At 33.6% G+C, this 6,956-nt stretch overlaps 1 protein-coding gene across 1 annotated transcript in view; it reads right to left on the bottom strand.

Moving 5' to 3' along the window:
• The window catches only part of LOC111085433, an 18,684-nt gene extending 14,569 nt beyond the window's left edge, over positions 1 to 4,115 (bottom strand). The window contains exon 1 of the mRNA XM_022383949.1: positions 3,830 to 4,115. The gene's annotated coding sequence lies outside the window, so the exon portion shown is untranslated. The remainder of the gene's footprint in view (positions 1 to 3,829) is intronic.
• Between the last annotated feature and the right edge of the window lie 2,841 nt (positions 4,116 to 6,956).

Genomic DNA, 6,956 nt, shown 5'->3' with positions numbered 1-6,956 from the left:
ATATACACACTTTAAAAAAAAGTACTCATAGTTATTCTTAAGAAATAATACACGTGGAATTTCATCAATTGATTATCATCAACTTGCAAAATAATAGTAATTTAAATTTCCATCTTCTCTCATAGAGTATGTCTACTGTTCCTGAATGAACCATTTTTTCTGTCGTATTGCTATATTTTTTTTACATATAGCTACAAACCTCGTAAACAGCTTTTGTTGCCAGACTTGGACATAAACTTTAAGTAAATAATGCAATTTTACAAAACAGTAAAACATATTTTACTTAATAATATTAAAACCGCTTAAGCTAAATAATCATGTTTTAGTTGTATGACTGCTCGTATCTCTTAAACTCATGCACACCAAAAATAATTATAAAAGACAAAATCAGCTGACACGATTCCTTCTTATTTTTTCACCAATCCTTTACTTCAGCTGAACATCAACTTGATACAAGTACGTACTGTTTCGTAACCGTACGCTTATGTTAATAACTCAAAAACTGTTCAAAGAAAGGGAGAAATCCTGATCAAGGTCTTCTATCCATAATATATTACCACATTTATAGAGTTAAAAACCTGGCAAATTATTGGCTGGTATTTAATATCTATATTGTGGAGTTCAGATAGATACTGCAATTAGAAGAGACATTACGGAATGATGCTAGTTAGTGGTTTGTTTGTTTTGAATTTCACACAAAGCTACACGAGGGCTATCTGCGCTAGTCGTCTCTAATTTAACAGTGTAAGACTAGAGGGAAGGCAGTTAGTCATCACCACCCACCGCCAACTCTTGGGCTACTCTTTTACCAACGAATAGTGGGATTGACCGTCACATTATAACGCCCCCACGGCTGAATGGGCGAGCATGTTTGGTGTGACTGGGATTCGAACCCGCGACCCAAAGATTGCGAGTCGAGCGCCCTAACCACCTGGCCATGGCTAGTTAGTGGAAACTATTCTAAAAGGAGATCATTGGTTTGAAATTATTTTGGTAGGGAAAAATGTCAAACGAGCCACAGGTAATTCAGAAAACTTTGATCGAATCTGCTAACCTATTTAGGTACTAGAGGCTGTTGTGAGAATTATTAAAGTGATTAAATGATAAAAAACAGAACAGTTATTTACTCAAAATACGATTTGTATTAACGTTAGTGACAGTTTTAGGTATTCTGAGGAAAAATTGACAAACACTAGAGGTTGAAAATAAAAAATAAAAACTGCAAAAATAATTTTAAAAAGTTTGCCAATGTTTTTATACACTATATTCTCTCACGGATCACACCTTCAACTATTTTTATACCATTTTCATCTAAACGCATTAAAAACTTGTATCGTTGGTAGTTGATAATATAAGGGGTTACATTGGAGTATGAAGTAAAACTTAAATAACAACAAACTTTTAACATATAAAGATGGTTAAAAATGTACTAATGTAAAAAAAAAGATAGTTACGATGCCTCTACTTTACTTTGTTTTCGGGGTCTTTAATAATTTCTTTAATATATACATATTTACATTAGGCGACAAATTTATAATTCACCCACTAAGTTGGTATCAATTCCGCACAAAAGCTAGACTCAGCTGGAGTCTATTCGTGAATGCAGATATAGTTGTTTGACACAGTGTTTTGCACCTCAACTATTTAGGAATTAAAGAACTTGCTTTTTAACCTAACACGTCGGTATGACATGATTACAGATGTATATTCTTGCATAGCTTTGGTTTGAACAGCACAAGGGGTATTATCTACCACAGACAGACGTAAAGATTTCCAATATTAAACACCGCCATGATAAATATTGTAAGTTTCGTTACATACGTTTAATTTAAATATACACTTACATTTATACTTCACGAAGAAAATTTCACTTTTAGAATTATTTATGAAAGTTTAGGTCCCGTAAGTGGTGTGAATATTTCCATCATAAACGTACGATTCAGTACAGTACCATAAGTGGAGTGAATATTTCCATCATTAATTTACGATTCAGTATAGTACCATAAGTGGAGTGAATATTTCCATCATTAATTTACGATTCAGTATAGTACTATATGCAGGGTGAATATTTCCAAATACGGATTCATTTGCAATTATGCTTATTTGATCTACATCTAAACTCATAATTTGGCGTTTCGATCTTGAATAGTTATATATATATATGTTTGACGTTTTACATAAATTAACTTGGAACTTTTAGTTTTTGACAGATTATGTTATTTTACAATATAAACCAAAAAATAACTTCAAAGTAAGAAGATTCGTAAAAAAACACAAAAGAAACTATAAAGTGTAGTTGTACAACTATAATCAACCTTTACGTACTCAATGGGAACGTAACAGAAGAGTTTTGTACTCATTTACCTTAATGGTTACGCAAGCCTAAAATACATAAAAGTATCGGTCACATGTATATTTCCTCATCAACGTACTAAATCACATAGAAAATTGTCACACAGTTGTCTCAAGCTGTAATCTGTAATCTTGAGAGTGTGGTACGATGTAACTTATCTTACTTTTCTAACCTAATCAGGGAAGAGAAAAATAAATAACATGTTAATATTTATAAAATATGAACCATGTTACAAAAGTAAGACACATTAAACGTGAAGGTTTATTATTCTATTATTTCTCGTCGTGTATGTTTGATTCTACACCTGTTTCTCTCTCTTCACTGATATATGTGACAGTGCGTGTAAACGTTCAAGGAAATTGGAAAGTTAGCCTGAGTCTTTAATAATAAAGGTTAGACAGAAAACTACCGAATTACGTGAATATTTTTTAAACTAAGTTGGAATTAAAAGCCAACAACCACAAGCTTCATCTATTAAAACAACACTGTTGAAATATTTTAACTGCTCATTCGTTATGATTTTCCAGTTTTATCACCATTTCCTTCATTACATTTTTTGATTACTTACATATGTGTTATTATTACTGGTTTTCATACTGTTGTTAATACGATCCATAATTATTTATAATCGTTTCGTTTGGTGGCATTATAAGCACTAAGCTCATTTGATTGGCTGTCAATTATTTTGCGATATTTTTATCTTAATTCCAAAACAGACCAGCTAATGATTAGCGTACTAATCTATGAATCAGAGAATCCATGGTTCATTCTCCGTTCCTCTCTGGGCGCGCTATAAGAGTGATGACCAAATCCTATCAGACAACACTATCTTAAGAATGTGCTGAGGGTACTGTCAACTGTGCGCGTATTGCTATTGCGTACCTTTGAGCGAAAATTATAAATAAGCATACAAACAATTATTCCAAAATATAAAGCACCCCAGTGTCTCAACGGTAAGTCTGCGTACTCACAAAGCTAAAAACTGGGTTTCGATACCCTTGATGGGCACAGCACAGATAGCCCATTGCGTAGTTTTGTGGTGTAAGATGAATGAACAAACAATAAATCAAACAAACTTTGTTTCTCACACTGCTAGGGCCTGGTATGAGTTGGTGGTTGGGGTGCTTGTCGTTGATAAGGAGTAACTATAGAATTGGAGGTTGATGGTGTTAATTAGGTACCTTCCCTCTAGTCTATCACTTGAAAATTAAGAACGGCTAGCGCAGATAGCCCTCAAGTAGCTTTGCGCGAAATTCAGTAAAACAAACAATAAAGTAAATATCCTGAAATTGTTTCTGCTCGACAATAAAGTCCGTCCGTTGTTAAGGCTCAGTTATGAAAGCTTCAAAAGTTCGTTCCAATATAATTATCATAGAATATATATATATTTCAGAATCACATTTTCTTTACGTTCTTTTTGGGGTTTTGTTTTTCTTAAAATATTCTTATTGTATCCTAGATATTAAAAATACTTACTATTTTTTCCAAAATAAATTTGTCACCTAGCAAGTTATTTTAACAGTTCGGTTTGATAAAGTCGAGACGCGCACTTTTTTGTGGAGTGCAAACTTGAACAAGGCGATTTCAAGACCACGTCTAACTTGACTCAAACAACTATTACTCGTAAAACGGGAATGATATTAGGCCAAATATTCTTTAAAATATTTTCATTAAACACATTAAATTCACGTCACAATGTTTATGGGTCTTTTTCTGTAAAATCGGAATTTAACAAACATTAAATGCTTCTTCTAGTTTCTGAAGATACGTTTAATTTAAGCAGTGAAGTTCGCGAAGCAACCGTTACACTTTTATTCCCTGTACTTCGAACTTTGTACCAGCATCAGTTATCAAAAGCAATGGCTTATACATAGTTGGCTTCTTGATGCTGCCACCTGTGCAGTAACCGTTTAAGTATGAATCATTGTTTGAATAGCTTTTCAAAGGTTGCTATCAAAAGCCTATACGATACTTTATTCCATATTTCGTAGTTACACCTTTTGACATATCTCTCAACCATAGTACTGAAGCCATTATCTTTCCATTTTTGTAATTGTACGCTGGAATTAGGAAATTGACATATTGAAAATTGGTATTAAACTACAGTATACTATTTTAAAATAGAAAAATAATAAAGCATTGAAAAAGAAAAAAAAACACGTATTTCTTAGTAACACGAGAAAAGTGACAGTAAAAAGTATTTACCAAATAGATCATTTTAATTGCTTAGAGAATCCTACTACAATTTGAGAGAAGTTTGTTTGTCCTCTAACTCACCTTGGGTTTTTACATTTGGACCTGTCAAATAGGGTTTAATCAAATAGGAATTATAAGGAATGTGTAAGGAAGTTATTTTTCTTTTAAAATGCATAGATTTCGTATCTCCAGTGCTGGTTAAATGTAGATCAGTCAGAGGTGGTGACCACTAGGGCTACTGATGGGATTTCTTCAGTTTCTTCGTTCATTACATGGGGTGTACACGTAGCCTATGTAATTCAATCATGACTGGTATATTTACGATAAAAACAAAAACACTGTTTATTTTAAAAACTGGTAAAACGTTAACTCTACAGTTCTATTTCGTTTTCAAATCCCATCAATCGTTTGAGGGATTTCTCTTTCACACATTGTTTATATATACTTTCAAGATAGACCCACTTATATATAAGTGAACTTTTTTAAAGTCACATGTTAATGATTGCTTTGAAAAATAAATAAATAGTAAAAAAAAGTTATTCAAATAATCCAGCCTTGTGGACATTAATGATTTTATTATTATGTACTTTCAATCTTTATGTTTGTTTCTTTTGAAGTTAAGCACAAAGCTACACAATGGGCTATCTATGCTCTACCCACCACGGGTATCGAAACCCGGTTTCTAGCATTGTAAGTCCACAGACATACCGCTGTGCCACTGGAGGGCCAATCTTTATGTTGTCACTGCCATATTTCGGCTAAAATACTTTCATAAGCCTGTCACCGTGCATTGCATTGGCATATCTGTTAGTTCAAGTAATAGAAGAAAAAAGTCTTGAAATTAAAAAAATTATAAACATCTTTCTTTTCGTGCACATATATAGTTAAGATGCTTGAAACAAACCACACTTTATCGTTTTATACGTTAACTATAACAAACAACATAATAGGATGTCAGAAAGGCGTTCTTCTAGAAAATTTTAAACAATCGAAAATATTCTAAACATTGTAGGCTCAAGCAGAGAAATCAAGTAACTTTGAGATGCAGAAGAACATGTGTACCATCTCTCAGTTTCTAAACTGCATTTCCAAGTTTTGAAAGAAATGCACTTTTAGAGCTTTGACAATGTTATGTGGATAAGTTGAACCTTAAAGTTTTGAATACTTTCTGGAGAGACACTTGACTGACACATTTGTGGAATCTCTAAATTCTTGTAAAATCAATGCCAATAAAATGATACGTCAAGGAAATGACTGGATTCCAATATGCGCGGACATCGACACAGTTTATGTTCACTGCAATGCACATTCTCTGAGTCTGGCTATTGTATATGCTTCAGATGAACTCTTAGCGTGCAACATGATGGTAATAGTGCAAGGGATTATCTATGTATTTACAAATCTTGGCAAACTACTTGGAAAATTCAAAGAAAGCTTTGTAGTCACTCCTCGTAAACTTGAAGAGTTGAGGGAGTTATGTGAAACTAGGTGGTCAGTCAGCATGAGCTGACGTTTTATACATGTTTCTACATAGTTTGATGTAGTTGTTGACTATTTGTCCACACATGCAAACAACAGTGGTGACAAGGCGCAAGCACACCTCAATGACACCTTGCAATTTTTCTTCATCATAAGTTTAGTTGCGGTAGAGCATCTCCTACAGTCAGCAGTGAAACTTTCATAAATACTGCAGTTCAGAAGCCTGGATCTTGTGAAAGCGGTACAAGAGACACGAATAGTGAAAACGATCCTATCAGATGAACGAAGGAATAAAGCTGTTTGGGGTCAACTGTATGACAGCTGTCAGTGACTGTCACGTATTGCGATATTTTAGTTAATTTACGTTATTTCCAAACAAGATTGACACATACCATCTTCGTTTTTCACAAAAATACGTTTATATATATACAACAACAATTATTACGAACAGTTACCACAAGCAAAGTTTTATAAAACAAAGGTTTCACTAACTTAAAAACAACATAAAATCTTCTTTCTAGTTCAGAGTCTCCTCGATATCCAGCGAGTTAACTTGAAGTCGATGTACTTACAATTGCCAAGAAGCTAGCAAGCTTTGTCAGACACTGAATTGTTGGACCGTTGAAGTGAGATAATATTTTTCATAAAACCACTAATGTCCGATGAGAATTCAGTAATACTTTCGGAAAGATATTAACGTTCGATGAGAATCCACTAACGTTCGAAATGTATAACTGTTCCTGGTCAAATGTCGTAAATTTTCCGGTTGATAAGGGTTAGCAAAATCACGATTTATAGCGTACACGGTTATAGCAGGTTCCTAGCTAACTTTTTAAACTCTCTCTCTCTCTTGGCGCGTCGACTGTTTTTATAGGCGCGAGAAAGATTGTCATTAGAATAAATATATAACAAATTCGTTACAAGCAAT

This window comes from Limulus polyphemus, unplaced genomic scaffold, assembly GCF_000517525.1.
Source record: "Limulus polyphemus unplaced genomic scaffold, Limulus_polyphemus-2.1.2 Scaffold386, whole genome shotgun sequence".
NCBI classification, from domain to species: Eukaryota; Metazoa; Arthropoda; class Merostomata; order Xiphosura; family Limulidae; genus Limulus; species Limulus polyphemus.
This window is presented reverse-complemented; position numbering and strand designations above follow the sequence as displayed.